General features: G+C 37.7%; 2 long non-coding RNA genes across 2 annotated transcripts in view; one reads left to right on the top strand and one right to left on the bottom strand.

Annotated features, from left to right (window-relative positions):
* Window positions 1-21,467, bottom strand: part of LOC121010589 (uncharacterized) — a 107,732-nt gene that overhangs the window by 2,098 nt on the left and 84,167 nt on the right. The window contains exon 2 of the long non-coding RNA XR_005781272.1: window positions 1,032-1,108. This is a non-coding gene — a long non-coding RNA (uncharacterized LOC121010589). The remainder of the gene's footprint in view (window positions 1-1,031; window positions 1,109-21,467) is intronic.
* On the top strand, window positions 7,799-10,324 carry LOC121010588 (uncharacterized). Its single transcript, XR_005781271.1, has 2 exons — window positions 7,799-8,073; window positions 9,567-10,324. It is a non-coding gene; the product is annotated as an uncharacterized LOC121010588 (long non-coding RNA).

Genomic DNA, 21,467 nt, shown 5'->3' with positions numbered 1-21,467 from the left:
TTTTTTTTTCAGTTTTTTCCAACTGTGAAGAATTTTGAAGTTTTCTTCACCTGTAATTTGTATCATGAAATTCTTAAATATAACTGAATTATATCTATATACCTATACATATACATACACTATCACAAATACTGACTGATTTTTACACATGTAAATGCATACATACCCATATGAAGTAGATTATATACAGAGAGGGAACATACACAATGAAGTCTCATTTTGTGATGAATTAGATTATACCATGAAGAGTGAAAAGTTCTTGGAAATACTTCAGGGGAAGTGCCACACCTTAAAACACAGACCTGCCCTCCTCCAATATTTATAAAACAATAAAGACTTCTGAGTAAGGAATAAGACATCATTTATTTGGGGGTACCTGGGTGGCTCAGTCCATGAAGTGTCGGACTCCTGATTTCAACTCAGGTCATGATCTCAGGGTTCCTGAGTTCTAGACCCGCATCAGGATCCATGTTGACAGTGCATAGACTGCGTGGGATTCTCTTTCTCCCTCTCTCTCTGCCCCTCCCCTGCTTGCACACGAACTTGCTCTCTCTCTCTCTCTCTCTCTCTCTCTAAATAAATACATAAATAAAACATGTTTTAAAAAGCATCATTTATTTGAGGACCACAGGAAGTTGGCAGACATCTCTGTACCTTTAAACATGGGAATGGCACTTAGAATATGGGTTTATAAGGAGATGTGATTCTCAGAACCGAGATGGGCTCTGACGTAGTACATTCCCAACTCCCATCACTTTCTTTCCCATAACGGAAGCTCAGGTGTAAGGAAGTACCAGAAGTACTTAAAATATAATCATTTTCTTTTTGTGGGGAAAGTATGCAGATTTAGATTCACATAAATTCAATACACCTGATAAAACTACATTCCATGACTGTGCATTTGTATGTATGGATTGTGTCACAAATCAAAGTGTAGACTAAAAAAATCCATGCCAAAAAAAAAAAAAAACAACAAAAAAAAACTGTAACAAGAATACCTGGAGGAAAATTGATAAGAAAAGGCATTTTACCTTGCCACCTACTTCAACGAATAGCTATGTTGTGCCAATCCATGACTGCATGTCAAGTACCATGAAAAGCCTCTTGCCTAAAGAGAGGAGAAAAAAAATTAATTGGGTTGGGGGGTAGCTAACTAAAGGAAAGAAGCTCTATTTTAAAATTAAAAATATATTTTAACTTTGCTTTATCATATTTATAAATTATACTAGATTTCAAAACGCAGAGAATTTTTATTAATTCAACAAAACTAGAAATTCTGAAGACTCAATAGGCATTGCTAAAAATAAGAAATCTGAAAGAAAAAACACGTCAGAAAATTCAAAGTATTGGCCGCATATTAAAGAGTGGGTTAAGTGGGATTAGACTGAGCATGTCTGAGTACAAAATTGATGATCAAAGGAAGTTCAGTGCTCAAAATGTGTTTGTGTATATGTAACGTAACATCCACCCTATCCGTGCAACCTGGTAAACTGGAAATATATCTCTTTGCAACCAAACTATAGAAACCAAAACCTATCCCCTGTAGGAAACCAGATCGGAAAAACCAGAAGCCCAACTTGGAATGTTCTGTGAAATCTGATCCATTTCATTTTCCTCCCCCTGCAGGCCCACAGAGCAATCCCTCATGAAACAGCTCCACTGCTGAGGTCTGTGTGGCAGCAAGTGACATAACAGGCCCATATAAATTCTCTTAAGGGCGGCAGGATGGTTATTAAATCACTGCTGAGTCACATCTTTGTTCATCTTACAGAAATGCTACAAGCGTGATGGCCGCTAACTGTGGCTATGTCGCTGGCTCTACTTCAGTAATTGCACAGAAGCCAAATCCATCTTGCTTCCTGTGGAGAGTATCTGAGGAGAAAGGAAAGCTGCCGTAGCAGGTACGCATACACACACCTGAAACCTAATGTAGGCTGGGGCCTCTCCAGTCCTTGAAAGCAAGGTATGGATGCTGCGAAAGCCTGTGCAGAAAATGCCTCATCTACTTTCTGCTAAGAACTGAGAATTGTTCTCTGTTTCCAATGTGTTTCTCTTTCACACTGTAGTGCTTTATTCATTCCAAATATTGGTGTTCACAAAGTTCTGAAAAGCATATAATGAATTTTAGCAAACTTTACCTACAGTCACAAAGTAGGGAGAAAGCGGGTCAATGGGCACCTTCCCTCTGAACGCATACACTTCTGTCTCATCTCCCTCTTCCATAACACCCTTCTTCTACTCACAATTCAAGCAAAACTTTCTATCATCTAGAGAAGAGACTCATCCTCTTCTTCATAATGCTGGTAGTATCTGACACACAAACACTGATTGAAAGTCTACCTTAAATGGGTTTATCAAGTCAGACACTGATTTCAAAGTCTATCTTAAATGGGCTTATCAAGAAATCACTCTCAATACATTGTGCACTGCAGGAGAAATTTTCAACCTTATTATCTGTAATAGAGAAATGTAAAAGTCATGTGTACTCAGTACAAGTTTAAAAATCTAAACATGTATGCCAATCATTTTTCGAGAAAAAGTGAACTCACAAGGGACTGAAGAGATTCAAGAAAGAGGATTAACTTATGACTGTTAAAGCAGGGCTGAGATCATATATTAACAGAAAACCTGTAATAGCTATGATGTTCAGATGTCCCCTTTCATATTCAAGTGTTTACAAAATATGGTTCCAATGGGTCTTCCAGCAATGACCACCAAATGCCAAGTTACAGGGTGGCCACCGTTACCCTGGATTCATACTTTTATGACATTTCTCTTAGAAGAATGCTACTGTCCCCCCGCTCCCCACCTCTGTCTGCCCTATTGCAAGAATCTGCCCAAATCTGGAAGAGGGAACTGAATGTACCCCGAAAGCAACTAAGGACCCATGCAATCTCTGCTTCTCCACTGAGAGGGGCTTCCCAGTTCTCTCTCCACACAGCATTTGATACAAGTGCCTTCCCTAAAAAAGCAGATGTGAAATTACCCCATCATGCCATTGTTTGACTATGTTTAGAAGAGCAGTAAAGCAGGGGTGCCTGGTTAAATGTCTGGCTTCAGCTCAGGTCATGATCTCGCAGTTCATGGGTTCAAGCCCCGTGTTGGGCTCTGTGCTGACAGCCTGGAGCCTGCTTTGAATTCTGTGTCTACCCTCTTGCTCCCCCTCCCCTGCTTATGCTCTGTCTCTCTCTATCTCTCAAGAATAAACTTAAAAAAAAAAAAAAAAAAAAAAGAGCAGTAAAGCATTAGGAAGCCCATTGTTAGTACATGCCTAAAACCACATTCTCCTTTTTATGTATAAAGTGGCTAACATTACACCCCTCCTTTCCTCCCTCCCTCTTGTCTAATCCACTCAAATGTTCTAAACTCTGAGCATCAGTGTATAAGGACAAGAGTCAGTGCTCTCTCCAAAATGTCAACATGATGTAAAGTAGCTTTGCAGAAAACATTTAATGTACTATGATTATGAACTCATCAGTGAGCTGATGACTGGTGTGAAATAACCTAGAATTTCCCAAGTTTACAGGCTCTGTAGAAATATCTTTTATTTACAACCCTGTCCCAGCTTTATATGACCTCCCCCTGCAAAATGACTCAAGCGAACATTTGTCGTGTTTTAATCATCCAGCATTTTCAGAAGATCCATTTTCTGTTTAGAAAATTCCCTGCATTCTAAGTTGTGGGGTTAGTAGGCTCTTCTCTGGTAAATCAACACCACCAGCCTCTAAGCTGGCTCTTAAACTCTCCTGAAATGATGAAACATTTGCAATATCCTTTGATTGATTCCTTGACTACTTAAACTACACTGGATTCTGTTAAATACAGTGAAAAGCCCAAATAAATCTCTGAATCTTTTCCAGGTAGAGTTAACCAGAATGACCCCCACCACCACCTCCCGCGAGTTACAGTGGTCTTCATTCACCTGTGGCTTTGCACCTTAGAACAGTATTAGAACTAAATTATTAGAAATATTATTAGAACTAAAGTTCGAGGTACATTAGATTTTTTTTTTACATTTTTCAAGTATTAGAAGAACTTCCCACCTCCCCTAAAAGCTTTTGCTAAATACATGAAGCCCTCAAGTTTGTTCCTTATTTGAACTCTGAAAACATAAACTGTCTCTACAATAAAAGTACCCTTACTGAAAATAGATTGCTCCTTAAAGAGAACACAGGGAGCTAATCATTATTGTATACGCACTATGAGATACACACTGAAATAGATGCTTTATGTAAATTATGTCTTTTCATTTTCCCATTGTAACTACAAAAATAACATGAATTTCCTATTTTTTTTTTATTACAGATGAGGAAAGTATGGTTCACAGAAATGATGTAATTTTTAGAAAGTGACATAGCCAGGACTTGCACACAAGCCTCATATAAATCCAGTTATTTTCTTTCACTACCTCACCGTGATACAGATCTCATTTCCAGGTCCATCTTATAAACTATTGAATACTATGTCAGGTATAGCATGCTGTATTTCAGGCAAATGCCACAGGGCAGGATGGTTTCCATGGAAACATGGGACCACAGAAGAGGGAAAAAAAGTGAAGCTTGAAAGAGCTCACACACTGGAACAGGATAGGCCTGGCTGGTAGGTCCTTAGGAGCAGGTTCCTAGGAACATCAGTCAACACAGAGTAGTCTCATGCACACTGCAGAAAATGGTTTGCATTTCAAAAGTGATGGCCACTAGAGCAATTTCTATAGTGGCTAGCAGCAAGAAATCTGGATTATAGCTATTCAGAAGCTACAAATGGACCGTAAGGTCACTTCTCATCCATTAAACAGTTATTAGGCATTGACAATATAGAGAATAATTTGATATTTGGGATATCTGACTGCCAGTAGCAGGAATCAGCTGCAAAGTTTTGAGATCACAGCATTATAACAATTCCAAAAGGAGGAGAAATCTAGAGAATCAGAGTGAAAAACAAGTTGTAACCTAGAGGTAGGATCTCAGGCACACTATAGGCAAGAACTGAGGATTATGGAATGAGGGCTGGATCACAATGCTAAGAGCCAGTGGTCACCACATGAACAAAAGATTCCAGAGATAGCTATAGACATAACTGCAATTTCAGTAAAGACCCCTCTACTCTTAGATCCTTGCTTTTAGATTTTAGTAGAGATTTCCAGGGTCTCGGATTCAAGAAGAGGACACACTGTTCTCTATGTTATGTTTCACATCTTTCCATTAAACTCACTGTAAAAGCATAGTACTGAATATCTTATTGTTCAATTGTAGTTGTGAATCTTAATGTATCACCTATGGCCAAGGTTGCTCTTATACTATATCATAATACTTTCTTATCAATCTATTGAATTTGGGCTATTTTCTTGATGTGGGACAGTGAATATTTCATTTTACATCTCTTGAATACAGGTTTCACGTTTGGGACTGGTCAATGATCATCAGCATAACAACTGGTTATCATTAGAAGGGTAATATTTTTGAAGATGATCTTTGAGCTTTTTAAAATAAACATGTACCTACTATATTGGTGTTGCGTGTGCCACCTGATATGACTGTGGAACTCCGATGGGCAATACGTGTTCTTTTGATGGTTTTTCATGTACTTCTGGATTTTCTAGGTAAGTATAAAATTTCCATATGGATAGAGGTATCAAAACTCAATCCAGAATTAAGCTGAATGCTCAATCATCATCACATCAAATGGTTGAAATTTTTCTAAAGTAAATCTATTTTTGTCATCCCATCCCCAGTATTACCTGTTAGAGACAGATCCCAATTGCTGATCTTATATTGTTCCCTTATTTCCCTAGTCCTTTCCATAGTGTGTATTGATTTTTGCAGACGTTTTTAATGCAACCCAAAAATCTAAGACACATATGTACCTGTCCTTGGTACACATGATACTCAAATTTTATGATGGGTTGCATTATGAAAATTATAGTAATAGTGACAAACTGATGAATAGACAAATGGAAGTAATTTAGACCAGGGATCAGCAAACTTTGTACAAGTTCATATGAAAAAACATATTAGGCTATGTGGACAATGTAGTCACCACTGCAACGCGTCAACTTTGTTGTTGCAGCGCAAAAGAAGCCATTAACAATAACCAAATGAGTATGGCTATGCTCCAACAAAACTTTAAATACAAAAAGGGTGGGCTATTTAGTCTACGGCCCATGTTTGCTTACGTCTGATTTAGCCACCATCTCTAACAACACTGTGGTTTATTTAACTGTGATAAAATTATAGGATGCTTTTAACGAAGGCTCACACATTTAAATAAAAAATGCCAATTATTCTGCATTTAAGGATGGCCAAATATAATTGGGACACACACCATACATGAGGGCATAACAAGGTCAATAAAATCAGATCTACTACCATCATCCCCATGTTCCTCTCTTACAGCTGCCATGACCACTCCACATTCTACTCCTTGATAAACTTCAGAGGAGGAAAAAAAAAAAGTTTGAGAAATACTGCTGAGAAACAATGCCCCTCTCGGCAAAATGAAGAAGTTATTTCCCCCGGTGTCAAGTTCTCTGGAGGCAGATCTAGCTGAACCACTCACAAATAGTTGAGGTGCTGAGAAGAAAGGAAGACGACCACTTCATTCCCTGGCAGGTTAACTCATGAGCTGTAGAATCCTGAGTTCCATCCTTGTGCCACAGTCAGAATGAGATTGATCACGTGAACTGAGCACAATATCCATTTCTAGCCTCTGAATTTCTAAGGATTTGAAATTTGGGGTGAAAGTTTAGAAGAAAGAGCAAAACTGGGCTGATAGCTCAGAGCCTGGAGCCTGTTTCCGATTCTGTGTCTCCCTCTCTCTCTGCCCCTCCCCCGTACATGCTCTGTCTCTCTCTGTCCCAAAAATAAATAAACGTTGAAAAAAAAAATTTTAAAAAAAAAGAAGAAAGAGCAAAAAATCATTTATAATATTTTTGTGAAAAAAATATAATCCTCCTCCCCATCTCAATCCTACTTCTTGGAAGGTGTTCTTCAAAGCCTTCACAAGAGGAACTTGGTATTTCTTCTGAAGGGGCACAAACATTAGAAGACGTGGCAAACACTAGAAAAAACACCCAGGGCCATCACATCTATTGAGAAGAGCATGTATTTACACAAGAATTACTTGGAGACATGTACCACTGTTGAGACTGAAAATGAACCAACCAACCCTCTCTGAAGGTTCTTCAGTAAAGAAAGGAAACTGCATGAAATTCAACATCTTCCCAAAGAAAAGCACACACATCCCATACAAAGACAATCACATTGGTGGAGTTGGGATCCACCTGCTGAAGATGAATTCAGGCAGACTGACACTTCCCCAAGATTAATAAAACCTTGCTTATAATAAAAAATAGTTTTCTCTCACGTCCATGTGACTCCAATTCTGGTACTATAACTAAACATTAGAGATGGATTTATCATGGTTGCCCATGCCTTCCCCCTTTACTCAATGTTAAGGAACATGAAAGGACATACTTTGTATATCATACCTGAAAACAGAAAAAGTCAAACATTTCATATATTCCATATATGCCAACTCAGTATATAACCCACAGGACAATGGACAGTTCACTAAGAACATTCTTATTTTATTTTTTACACAATACTTGTTTCAAAAAGAGATACAGTGGAAATTACTATATGTCATAGACATTATACATTGTATCTAGACCATTAATCCATGACACTGATTCCAAATTTGGCTAGTGCTTTAGTGTGTTCCTTCAAGAAGAAAATTGTGAAGTCATTTCTGTTCCACCTATTTATCACGAATTCTAGAACATCCAGGGGACAGCCTCCTGGACACATTTCATTTACATATGTCACCTACACCTCAATTAAGAGTCAAGAAGCCATCTCTGAGAGTTGGGCATGGTTAAAGTAGCAGTGCATTGTCAAACTGTAACAGAAGCTTATTCTGTGACTGAGTAATAAATCCAATGATATCATCATGTATCAAGATGAGTACGCCATAGCTATTAGGTGAACTATGTGCTAGTTCACAATGAATTTTTTTCAATTACTATGGGATCAGTTATTCAATATGAGGACAGTAATCAGAACTATTAAATATCATGTGAGTATTTAAGTGCCTTGTCTCATAAAATCCTTTAACCAGACAGTTCTGCTTTCACTAACAATGTTAATCCCAAACACTGCAATTTATTACTCTTAGAACATGACATAAAAATTATATATTGTGCCCAGTAAGGAAATGAAAGATTTTATAACACAATTTTATTTTTTTTCTATTAGTCAAGGTAATAATTTTAACAGAAAGTGTTATCCTGAGGGCATCTGGAGAAAAACACGTTAAAGACTCAGAAGCACATAAAAAGCAAAAAGCATACAATCTTATTTTTCAACCTAACTCAATATTGTATGAATCCAATATAGAGATGAATATTCTAGAGATTTGAGCAAAGCTATAAGACGGTTGTACAGTATGAAGAAAAAACAATACTGTATTAACTAATCTGGTAGATCAGTGTCTTTTTAATACTTAGAAGAGGTATGTAAAAAACATAAGAGCAATGAACAAGAAAGCAAACAACCATAGCCATAAATGTAGATGCCATGTGATTAAAAAAAAAAAAAGCATGATGATAATTAGCTGTGTGGTGACTAACATGAGCCTTTCAATTAAATGTGATGAGTTAAACATATGTTTTTCTTTCTAAATCCTTACTGAAATAATATTCAAAATATATAAAGCCACACGAACAAAACAACAGGAAAGAATATGACAAAATGACAGAAGATTAAAAACATCAAAAAGTTTTGGAAATAGGAAGCAGAAGAGCTAGAGAAAACTATCTTGTCAGAATGAAATATATATATACAAGTACACATATACATATACGTTATATATATATGTATAATATGTGTGTGTGTGTGTGTATTTACAATTGCTTGTGGATGAGTAAGCCAACCAGAAGCAAACTCATGGCCACAGCATAATTCAGAGACTAGACACTCCAGGATCTCTGAAAGGCAGGGTGAAGGGTCTGTCTCAAAACAGGAGAATTTTTTGAAAATGTATATATGTGCATCCTAAGATCTTTTCCCCAGTTTCACCCAACACAGGGCTGCTGGTCACCTATCCCAGCAAGCACTTAGAAATAATGTATCAAAATCAGGTCAGGAATGCTTCTGGACTTGGGGAAGCCAGGCACAACTGAATGTGATAAAGCTACATACCGAAGACATGATGATTAATTATAACTCTAGACTGTGAATAGTGAAATCCCCCAATTCCCTATTCAAATCTCAAAACAGTCTGGAAAACATATATATAGAGAGAGAAATAAATATGTATAGAAATATGTATATTTCTAAGCATTGTGGCCCAAAATGAAATGTAAACTTAAAAGGACTGTGGTCATGGCAGGACTTGGCATGGTAGACTGTATTTTGCCTACTATGTCTCTCCCTGTACCATTGGCACTACTGACTGTGATTTTCTTTGTTCAATTATATGTGACCAGAGAGAGCACTTCCTGGCAGATGTTGTTAAAGCTCTTTCTTGATTTACTTTATTTCTTTTTCCTTTGCCATCAAATCTTGCAGACATATCAACATGGGTCCCACAGTAAAAACAATATGGAGGAGAGCCACAGTAGAGCAGCTGTGGACAAGTGGCATGAGTGAAAAGTAAGAGACATGGCCTTCAACTAAACAGAACCACTTTGGAATCCAGTGAAAAAATAAAAGACATAAATAATATGTAGAAAGTAATAAGGTGGCAGAAGAGCAAGTCTCATACAAATAATCAGTTTTGTGAAAAGCATCAGATTATTCATTTGAAACACTGGAAGCCACAGGAGAGTGAACGAATGCCTTGCAAATCTTGACAGACTACTGTTTCCAACACTGATGACTATATTCATATAAACTATCCATAAAATGTGACAAAGAGATGTATTTTTAGGTAATATCTGAGAAACAATGCACTTCTTATGAACCAGGGAAAGCTTCTCAAAGATGCATTCCACCAAAATAATGTAACAAACCAAGAAACAGGATGAAACACTGTTGTACAATGAGAAATTTGACCATTATTTCTGGTCCCTGGAGAAAGACTAAACCCTTGGAATTTCCAAAGTGAGAGGAAGGTCTCTGTTAATCAAGAACCCTTTAGATCACACCTCAGTAAACATTAATAAGATGATGAGGACTAAGGGCTGGTCGAGAGAAAGGCCAACCATCTGATCAGAGGGTTAGGACTTTGAGCCAACCCAACCTCCAGGGAAGATCAGCCATGGGGCCCATGATTAAATCAATCGCACTTACATAATGAAATCCCAATAAAAAATTTCTACATCAAGGCTCACTACAGCTCTCTGGCTGGCAATATGCTTACAGGGAGGCACACTCTGATTCCATGGGGACAGGGTATGGAAACAGGGTAGGAGAAGACAGGATTCAGTAGGCAGAGAGGGAAAGGATTAGCACCTGAGGTCCCTGGATTGGGAAAAACATGTATTTTGGAACAATGCCTGGAGGGTCTGACCACAGCAAACCCCCTCAGGCATAAGGTTCCTCTTAAGAATTTAATAGACCCCACCTACCCCCTCCCCCCACCTCAGCTTTCCCTCAGTAATTTGACAAAAGACCTAACTGTGGCCAAAGACTACCCCTGATACAATGAAAACAAGCCAATCAGGAACGGACAACCCAACACCTAGAGCTATTAAACCTGTAAGGGTAGCATGTGAGAAGGAACAAGGGGGAAGGGAAGATAGAGGGTTGATCAGCAACTTATAAAACAAGGACCCTCCCGTATAGTCCTGGGGCATTCACTTAAGAGAATATCACCTCTCTGTAAAGAGAGCTTATCCTACAATTCTACCTTTCTGATGTTCTAATTTGCCTGCTGCTCATTTTGTGTCAACCTCTCTATTCTTCAAAGCAGCAAGACAAGGAATCCAGGTATTGTGGTAAAAAATCCTGCAACAGAAGCTCTGGGTTTGGGACTCTCCCAGACCTACTCCATAGTATCCTGTAAAATTAAAATGTAATTCTAAGAATACTTTTCTCAGTTCTGTGAGTCTAACAAATTATTGAATTTGAGGATATCCTGGGAACCTGTGAATTTGCATACAGTTGGTCGGAGTTGTGGGTGGCCTTGGGAGACCCAAAGTGGAGCTGGTGTCTGAAGTGAGGGCAGTTGAGAATCATGTCTTTAATTTGTAGCGTCTGTGTTAACTCTGACTCGTTATCAGAATTGTACTGCCATATACCAGTTGGTGTCAAAATATATGCAATCTAGGGAATATAAAAGCCACCAAAGGAAAACAGTCAAAAAATTCTAAGCCTGCTAATGCAAGGAAGCCGCAGTTCGGTAGCCTGCAGAAGAGCTGAAGAGAAATCAGCCCAGAGCGCAGGATGAAGGAGGCCTTCAACAAGCTGATAGGTGGCTTGATGGTTTTGGTCATATTTACAGAATATTTTTAATTCTTTGATGAATTTTGGGTAAACTTGTAAAAGTTATATTAAAAAAAAACTAAGCAAATAATAAAAGGCACTTATTCACTCCAGATAAGTCCTAAAATTATAGAAAATAGAAAACATAATACACTGTATGTCTCAGTTCTAAATTATAAAGGCATAAAATTTAAACACCCCCCCAACTACAACTCTTTTAGAAATATAGGAGACTAAAGGTTTGTTTGATATGAGAGAAATAAATATCCATCTTCCATATTCTTATTTGTAAGTCAATACTGTCCAAAAGTGGAAATTCAAGAAATTGCATAAAGTGGGTTATTAAGAAATATGAAGGCACAAACCATAAACGGTGTTTGGTTAAAACCTGTTTTCAAAATCATATACATGCTACCAAGTGACAACAATGCAAATCCATTTTTAAAAGGCATATAGGTAAAGAGTCAACCATAATTAGGAAAAAGTTAAAAAATACTTCGGGTCCACATTTTCAGAAAAAAAAAAAACAAGCAGGTTTACAAAATATGGCTGATGACAAAAGGCAAGGAAAAGCAGAAGGAAAAATTCTGAGTTTTGAGTCTTTGAAACTAAAAGAGCCAGCTAAAGGGCGAACCAATCCAGTTAGTATGAGGATAACCCGATAAATTTTACTATGTAAAAGTACATTTTTAGAATGGAACAAATTCAGTTTATCTTTAAAGAAAATATAAAAATGGCAAATGGTATTACAATAAATTTATAAAAAATAAATGATCAATACATGCAGAGTATTTGAATGACTTTACAATGGTTGAGAAGAAGCTGTTCTTAAAGACTCTTCACTTAATGGTTTTAGTGTTTGGGCACGGAGACAACATAAAGTGCAGGGGAGGGCTAACCTAGCCTTTATTCAGGACTGCTCTTGGCTGACTCATGACTGCTGAGCTCTGAGCCTTTGGAAAGTTTTGCCTAATAAGACTGTTTTTTGTTTTTTTGTTTTTTTTTTTTTAAATTTTTTTTAACGTTTATTTATTTTTGAGACAGAGAGAGACAGAGCATGAACGGGGGAGGGTCAGAGAGAGGGAGACACAGAATCTGAAACAGGCTCCAGGCTCTGAGCTGTCAGCACAGAGCCCGACGCGGGGCTCGAACTCACGGACCGTGAGATCATGACCTGAGCCAAAGTTGGCCGCTTAACCGACTGAGCCACCCAGGCGCCCCCTAATAAGACTGTTTTTAACTGCCTGCAGTCTTGGGCTATACTGTTCCTGTTTGACCAGATAGTTTATGCTAGTAATATGACTTATGGTAAACCGAAGCTTCTTCTCTTTGATGTTCTGGAATTTAACTAGCAGGGTAGTTACCTGTATAAGCCACATGCAATGCCTGCCTGAATGACCACTAATACAAAGGCTCAGGGCATCCTGGGAGATTCCACTGGAGAAGACACCTAGAAGCTTATGATTGGTTTCTCCAAGACCTTCTCTCCCATGCACCTTTTGCATTTGTTCCAACTGGCGATTTTCACCTTTTTCTCTTCATACTTCTAAGCCATACTCATGTATAGGAGATCCTATATAGAGCTCTGACTCCTGTGAGTTCATCTAGGGAATCAGTCATAGGGTGGCCATGGGGACTTCTGACATTTGTAATGTTAAAGGTTATCCTAAAATACTAAAATTTGGCATTATGTAAATATGCATGTGTTTCTAATGCCTGAAAGTTAAGTTAATGTGACTTCTCTGGTTAAAGTTGCCAGCTATTGTTACTCTTATTTACTATAAATCTCTTTTAACTTTAGATGTATTTTGTTGTTATTTCACATGTTAATAGCCTACTTGCAATCGAAAACTCTTGCATTAGAGTAGAAGTGAGCTTTACCTGCTCTCCTGATTTCTTCTAAGTAGATCCATTACCTCACCAATCCTGCACATAAAATTTAACCCCAAATTTTGCTATGAGCCACAGTAACTAACAGGTACCATATAGAAGAAACTAGTAACCCTCCCAGCTGAGTTCAGGACAGCCAGCCTACCAAAATCTCTTTTTTGCTATAACTAAGGTCAAATTGGTAGCCACCAGTACCAAAAACAGATACACATTTCTCCTAATTCACAGTGCTGTTTAGAAGGCTCACCAAAATAAGGTGCCTGAGAAGGGCTATGTAAACTCAATAAAGATGTCAGTTGTTCCCATGACTAGATGTTTACGGATTAAAGCAGTTGCCAACAGGCTCAAATGGTTTCTTTTACTCATGTTTGACTCCCTACTCAGCTTCATCATGAAGAAAAGACTCTCTTGAGATATGTTTGGGTCTCAGTGATGACCCAGTAACAGAGGAAAGATTTTCAGAGTAATATCCTGCTTACCAAGGTAGCACAGGATCTGCAATGAGGTTTTCCCAAAGTCAATATCAAGAAATCCCTTTTGAGTGGTGTTTATCAGCTCGCTGGAATGGGTCACATTCCCTCAGGAATTTCTAATTTGAAGAATAATTAGAACAGATTCTTTCAGACTAATGAGACTGGGTTTTCAAGGTTGAACACCAAGTGTGGGGAGACTAATTTGTGTGTGTGTGTGTAAACAAAGCTGCATCTGCTGTGATCATTAACTGAACACCTTTCTCTAATACATAATTGATGTTTCCTATTTTTGTTTGTTTGTTTGTTTTGTCTTTGAGCTGTTGTTTGCGCCAAGCATGCCCTGCCCCTTGCTGTGTTTCTGGTCCTTCAGACTCCTGTTACAGTAACAAGAAGCAATCCTGCAGGGAGAGCATCAGGTCTTTTCCTTCCCTCTGTGCTTTCAAAAGTTAGTTTCTATGAAAATGCACGGTGCATGTAGAAAAAGATTACTGTAATGTGTGAAAAGCCTAGCTTCAAATTTTTCTAAGTAAAATGAATGCTTTATTTTCCTTGAGAAAAACAGCAAACTGTAATGTGAAGAGGAAAAGGAAGAGGTACAAACCATCAACCCTCTTCTCTTTCTTCCCCTCATGTCTCACACACAGTACGAAGAACTCAGCCCACCTTCCCCAGCAGGAAACTAGGAAGGTGCCCTTTAAAAGGTAGAGAGATGTACTGATGTGACTAAAAATATAGAGAGTGACAAAAAGGGTTTGTCTGATCTTTCTCCACTTTCCCTGTGTTCCTTTATTCTTACTCTCCTATTTGCAGCCTGCAAGTTTTAATAAAAGATGAAGGTATTATTGTAGAAGACACAGAGGCCATTACCAATGCAAATTCACTGAATAAATATGATCATGGATTGTTTACACCAAGGATATCCTATTAAAATGAAGAGTAGCCTAAGAAAAACAAAACCAACAAGATCAACTTTCTTCAACATGATTATGCAAACGTACAAAGCCAACGCTTCAAAAAATTGTTACTGATCTTATTTCCCTGTACCAATATTTTGTGATAAATTGACAATCTCATTTTGCTTCCAAAGCAAATTCCATCTTTGATTTGCATCATATTTATTCACTCAAAAGCAAGTTACTGACTGCTGGATCTGCTAAGTGCCACTCTTTTAAGGACCAAGGATACAACACTGAACAAAACAGACCAATCTTTCTCATGATAGAATTTGCACTTTAACGGAAAAGGGGAGACAACACACGACATGAGTTAACACGTTTGATAATGTACCTTAAAAGTAACAAGTGATTTGGGGTGCCTGGGTGGCTTAGTCGGTTAAAGTCTGACTTTGGCTCAGGTCACAATCTCGCAGCTTGTGAGTCTGAGCCCTGCATCCGGCTCTGTGCTGACAGCTCACAGCCTGGAGCCTGTTTCAGATTCTGTGTCTCCCTCTCTCTCTGACCCTCCCCCGTTCACACTCTGTCTCTCTCTGTCTCAAAAATAAATAAACGCTAAAAAAAATTTTTAAAAAAAAGTAACAAGTGCTTTGATGAGAAAGAAAGCAGGCTTATGGGTTGCACAGCAAGGGGGAAGGGCAACTTGACATGAGGTCAGAGTAGTAAGGGTACTCAGCACAAGGTGGGCTTTGCAAACCATCATTAGGACCCTGGCTTTCAATGTGAACAAAATGAGACAGGCATTGGGCTGTCACGTGAAGGAATGACATTATCTCAACTAAGAATTTTTTTAAAAATCTCTGGGATATGAAATCTTAGAAACTTATGTCTAACTTCAATTTCTTCTTCCTCTTAGAAGCCTCAGGAATTAGGTGTTTTTTTGTTTTGTTTTGTTTTGTTTTGTTTTTTACGTTGTTAAATCTGAAGCTACGGCATGAACCAGCAGATCTGATTTACAATCTTTGGAGGCAAAAGCTAGGTTCAGAAACAAAAAAAGGCTGAGGTAAGCAAATCATTTAGAAAAATGTTCCAGAAATATCAAGAAATGGCTTGACAAAATAAAACACCAATGGAATCATTCCATCTTCTTTCCCTCCTCCAGTTCTTCTTTGTTTTCCACTCCTGACAGTCCCCTCACTCACACCCAAGTGTCAGCCATTCAGCCAGGCCTCGAAGTTACAATGCACCTGCCATCACAGACATTGTGTGGTCACGCCACATCAGAAACACATTATATCCCCTTGACTCAGACGCAGCCTAACTTCATTTACTGCAGTCCCCTTTAACATAGTAATTTTTCTAAACTGCTGTTTTAAAGACCTCTCACTTCAATTCCACAAGTATTCTCAAGTGCATATTGTGCTTTAACCCCTTCATAGATATTCTTCAAAGCAAAAGCCATCTTAAGAAGGCACAGTCTAAATTGCTAATCCCCAAAATGAAGACATCCAGGGCAATTTCCAACCCTTCAGAAACAAAACAAAACAAAACAAAACAAAAAAACAAACAAAAAAAAAAACTTTAAAGGAAATAAAACCATTAATTAATTAGAAAAACTTTTATGGACTGTATAATACATCTACATACATTCACTGCCCTAGAGTTTTATATTTGAATATTACACACTCTGAGCTTTTTAGGAGCTCACAGTCCAGTCAATTATAAAGAAAAGAAAAAGCCAAATATCAGTGAGAGAGATAAAGGGAGAGACAGAATATACAGGATTAGTAGCTTCTACACTTTTGGTAGATGGGAGTAGGGAGTTGTTGAGGTAAAGAGTATTTCTGGAGGCACCTGGGTGGCTCAGTCAGTTAAGTGTCTGACTCTTGACTTCGGCTCAGTTCATCTCAAGGCTCCTGAGTTCGAGCCCCAAGTTGGGCTCTGTGCTGACACTGAGGAGCTTGCTTGGGGTTCCCCACTGGCTCGCTCTTTCTCTCTCTCTCAAAATAAATAAACAGACTTAAAAAGTAATTCTGAATACAACTAACATTGTAGGTTAAAGAAAAAACAAGTTCCATGGGGCAGCTTAAAGAAGCTCATGAAGGAAATCCAATCCTCCAAAACTCAAAGGGTGAAGTTCTAACCCTAAATGTGACTTTATTTGAAGAAAAAGCCCTTTAAGGAGGTCATTTGAATTAAGTGAAGTCACAGGGTGGGGCCCTAATCTGTCAGGACTGTTGTTATTTTTTTTTCCAAGTTTACTTATTTATTTTTAGAAAGAGAAAGCACGGATGGGTACGGGGCAGAGAGAGAAGAGAAAGAGAGGATCCCAAGCAGACCCTGTGCTGTCAGTGTTGAGCCCATTGCTAGACTCTTGACTCACCAACCATGACATCATGACCTGAGTCAAAGTCAGACACTCAATGGACTGAGCCACCCAGGCACCCGAGAACTGGTGTCTTTATAAGATGACAAGACACCAGGGGCATGTACAAAAAGAAAAGACTATGTGAGGACACAGCAAGAAAGCAGTCACCTGCAAGCCAAGAGAGGACTCAGGAGAAACCAAATGTGTCCACACCTTGACCTCAGACTTCCAGCATCCAGAACTGTAAGAAAATAATTTTCTGTTGTTTAAACAACAGAGTCTGTGGTATTTTGTTAGGGTAACGTGAGATGGCTAAGACCAAGAGAATCCACACAGCCAGGACTTCAGTAAATATGACTAGAGAACAGGACGTGGGGGAAGATTTGGAGAAAGGGGACTGGCTAGCCTCATCTCTAGTGATAATGGGAATTATCGAATCATGAAGGTGGTTTGGGAGTTAAGTTTGGGCTGAAGCCTTAGAGAGAGGTCATACTTAAGCAAGCTTAGGAAAAGAATACGAAGTGAATTACAACTTGCTCTGAAATACATGCTTGTGTCCCCAAGAAATTCTCATGTTGAAACCCTAATACCCTTCCATTGGGCACCTTCATCACAGACTTCAAGCCTCCAGAACTGGGAGACATAAACATCCATTGTTTGACACTGGTATTAAATGATCTCTGGTATTTTTGTTACAGCAGCTCAAAACTGCTAGGGTTGTGTGACTAAGACACAAACAATCCTTAAAAATCATGTGGAAAAAAAAAAAAGATTTTTAACACAGTTCTGCATCAAATGAGCCCAAAGGCACAAGATGTAAATTCCAGTGACGTCTAACTATATATAACAAGTGTAGATTACCCAATTATGAAGCACACGTGATCTATAAGGTTTTTGAACCTCACTTCCTTCATCTACTCTAGTCACCACAATATTCCCATTCTTTATTATCTCCAACACAACTGAGCAAATCAACGTATCTGTATACAATAAGCAGCATGATTAATATTTTCAGGAATTTACAAATAAGGTACAGAATTAAACAAGGCTTATACAAGAAAAAAATCCCAGGTAGGGACACACTTAAGGTTGAGAGACAGTGCAGCAGTTAGAACTCAGATGTGTTTGGAGTGCCTGGGTGGCTCAGTCAGTTAAGCGCCCGACTCTGGATTTTGCTCAGGTCATGGTCTCACAACTTGTGGGACTGAGCCCCGCATGGAGCTCTGTGCTGATTCTCTCTCTCCCTCTCTGTTTCTTTCCCTACCCGGCTCACACACGCACTCACTCGTTCTGTCTCTCCTAAAAGAGATAAACATTTAAAAAGAAGAAAAAAGAACTTACATGTGTTATGTTTCCCACATCTGCTCCATAAGCTCTGCTTATGGGCTACGTACACTCAGACAATTCTTATCACTAAATCCTAAGTAGGTTTAATTCACAGATTGAATTTCAGGAACTATGTAATTGGACAGTCTTTCCCTTATAGATGGTAGAATTGAAACTTAGATGTTTAACTGATGGGACACAACATCATAGACCAATCTCCTTGTAGATATGGAGCTAGACCTGAGATCTATTGACTTATAGCACTGCTTGGTGCCCAAAGCAATTGTGTACAAGGACAAGGTGGTCAGGGCAGGCAAAAAGAGGATGCACTGTCTGAACAGAAATTAAGACCAATAATAAAACTGACTACAATTTGGTCTGTTTCTAATTATCCCCATGCACCATTAACTCTAAATAATTACCATGCTAAAATACGTCTCCCTGACATAATCTTATTCGTCAACATCCTAAATGATTGTTGAGAATACTGTTTAGTTTTAATAATGGAAGCCTAAGCTTCAAAACTGCACATATTATTTAGCCTTTAATAAACACTGTGTCCTACATGCAGGTAAACTTAGAGAATCCCCGGTTGTACAGTTAAACACCTGGACTCATTTTATGTATCATAAACAGTTCAAACTATGATCAGCTGTTAAGACAGTAAAAACACATTTTGTTTAATAACTCACCTTCAAATATAATTTGAATATATTCACCCTTGCTTTTAAGTTAGCTTTCATTATAAAATAAGTAAGGTCATAGTTAGTAAGACATTCAACAAATCTTTCAACAAACATCTTTGGGGCTAAGAAAGTTTCATTACAACATATGTTTAAAAAACACATGAAAGTTCCCTGTTTTATCACATGGCTTAATGTAGGAGAAATCATGAAGACTTATCTAAGCTGAGCACAGTGAAATACCACGTCTAATAACCTGCATTCTCCCTTCTAGTCTCCATATTCTATCAGAGGACAACCTGAAAACAGTCATCGACACACACACACACACACACACACACACACACACACACACACACACGTGTATGTATATAGCTATATGTATATTTATGACCGTGTTTCATACTACTTGAAAAAATGTTCTGGACTTTACTACAGGATCATTAACTTACTCGAAACTATTTATTCAAAAAACAGTTTAAAATTACCTCCACTTGTTTAAAACTTTTATAATTTTGAATCCAAAGATTCCAGCTGCCTTTTGTTATTATGGACTTACTCAATTTTTCATAAACAAGTTTCTCAAGAATGAATTTCCTTAAGACAAAAGCAATAAATCAAAATTTCTTTAAATCAAAATCTTGTCTTAAATTATTTAAATGTCTTTAAGTCAAAACATTGTAATAACATTTCAGACAGAGGTACAGTTTACTATGTGGACTTTAACTATACAAAGAGACAGATATGAGAATAAAACATCTATACTAAAATAAGTCCAGATTACTATGTTAACCCACTGGAAAATACTGAAGAGAATTGAAGTTTCAACTATTGTGTCATGGTAAAAGCTGTCCCTAAACCTCCAGGACTGAGTGTGGGTGCTGAGACCTTTGTGAAAGCTTCATTTCACTTCAGAGTAAAATGTGTGCCTTAGAGAACATGTGGATGGAGAGAATCCATTCAAAGCCATTTGAATTAAAAGTACTTTCCCTACCATTTTTTAAAGATTAAACTCTTCCTTTTCTTGTTTTGATAAATATACTACTGCCATTTACTTAATGCCACAGTAATTTTGTTCAGTTTGTACCAGTGAAGTCTTAGAGAGAGGGAGAGGCAGAAGGAAGGAAGGCGGGAGGGAGGGAGGGATGGAGGGAGGGAAGGAAGGAAGGAGAGGAAGAAGGGGAGAGAGAGAGAGACAAAAGCACTAGCATTTTTATTATTAAAGGAGGCAAAATTCAATCGCCTGCACAATAAAATCACCATTACTGTTCTACATTTAGTCAGTACAGTTTAATTTACCAATGGCTAGGTTCATACATTAGAGAAATATTAAAAGGTGTCCTTAATGCCCAAGTCACTTACATTATTGTAATTGCTAAATTCACAATTTAAGGACCTTCCAATGCAATGTAAAAAGAAATTACAGAAGCTTTTATTTGCAAATCTCTGGTTTCAATAGGGGGAGCATAACATAAATGAGTAAAGCATTTTTCTCCCTAAAAGATTATCTTCTAGTAAGGAAAAAAAGGCAAGATAAATTTGGGTTTTTTCTTCTTTAAAAATAAAAAATAAAAAAAAGGCATGCAACCTAATAGTATTATACTTGCAACCCAGTAACTATTCATTTAAGCACCACTCAGATTTAACAGGGGTTAACTTTTTGCCATATGTAATTTGTTTTTAAAAAAATAAGATGTTAGGTATTTTTCACTTGTTAAATATATTTACCTTTTACTTCCTCCACCTCAGTCCTCTCCCACCAAATTGCCACCCTGAAGTTCGGAATATCCTTCCGTGAATGTACTTACAGCAATGTATAGTACTGTTTTGTGCAGTTTTTAATTACTAAATGGAAAACATAGCTCTGTTTTAATTTCTAAATAAAGTAGTCTAGCCTTCTCTTTCACCCATTATCAAATATCTGTTATCAAAATTTTAGTATTTAAAAAATTGCTCTATTTGGAAAGTGAAAGTGTGCTATTATCTGTGAATGACTGATATAGATACGAATTAATCCATATTAAATAGAGGAAAAATGGTTACATAGTGAACAGAAAAGTGATGAGGATGTTACCTTCACAAACAAAAATTATGAATATATGCTTACTCTACCCTGATCATTTTTTATAATTATGGTTTCAGTGTTTACATCCAATATGTATTTTGCTGAGGAAAGCTATGATAGGGTAGCAGTCATCATTTTGCATATGACTTTATCCTCATCTTTTTGTTATTCACTTTTACAAAATTTCCAACAATTCTTTTATCTACTGACTTTCAAATCATTCTCTGCTGAAACTCAATTATGTGAATACTCTTGCAGATTATCTTTTTTAAATGTCAACTGTCCCATCTCTGCTATAATTTTATCAGTGGCTTTGTTTGTAATTTATACTTAATACCCCTTTTAT

The sequence above is a fragment of the Herpailurus yagouaroundi genome, unplaced genomic scaffold (assembly GCF_014898765.1).
Source record: "Herpailurus yagouaroundi ecotype Mexico unplaced genomic scaffold, PumYag 192, whole genome shotgun sequence".
Taxonomy (NCBI): Eukaryota; Metazoa; Chordata; class Mammalia; order Carnivora; family Felidae; genus Herpailurus; species Herpailurus yagouaroundi.
Note: the sequence above shows the minus strand (reverse complement) of the source record. Positions and strands in the feature narration are given on the sequence as shown.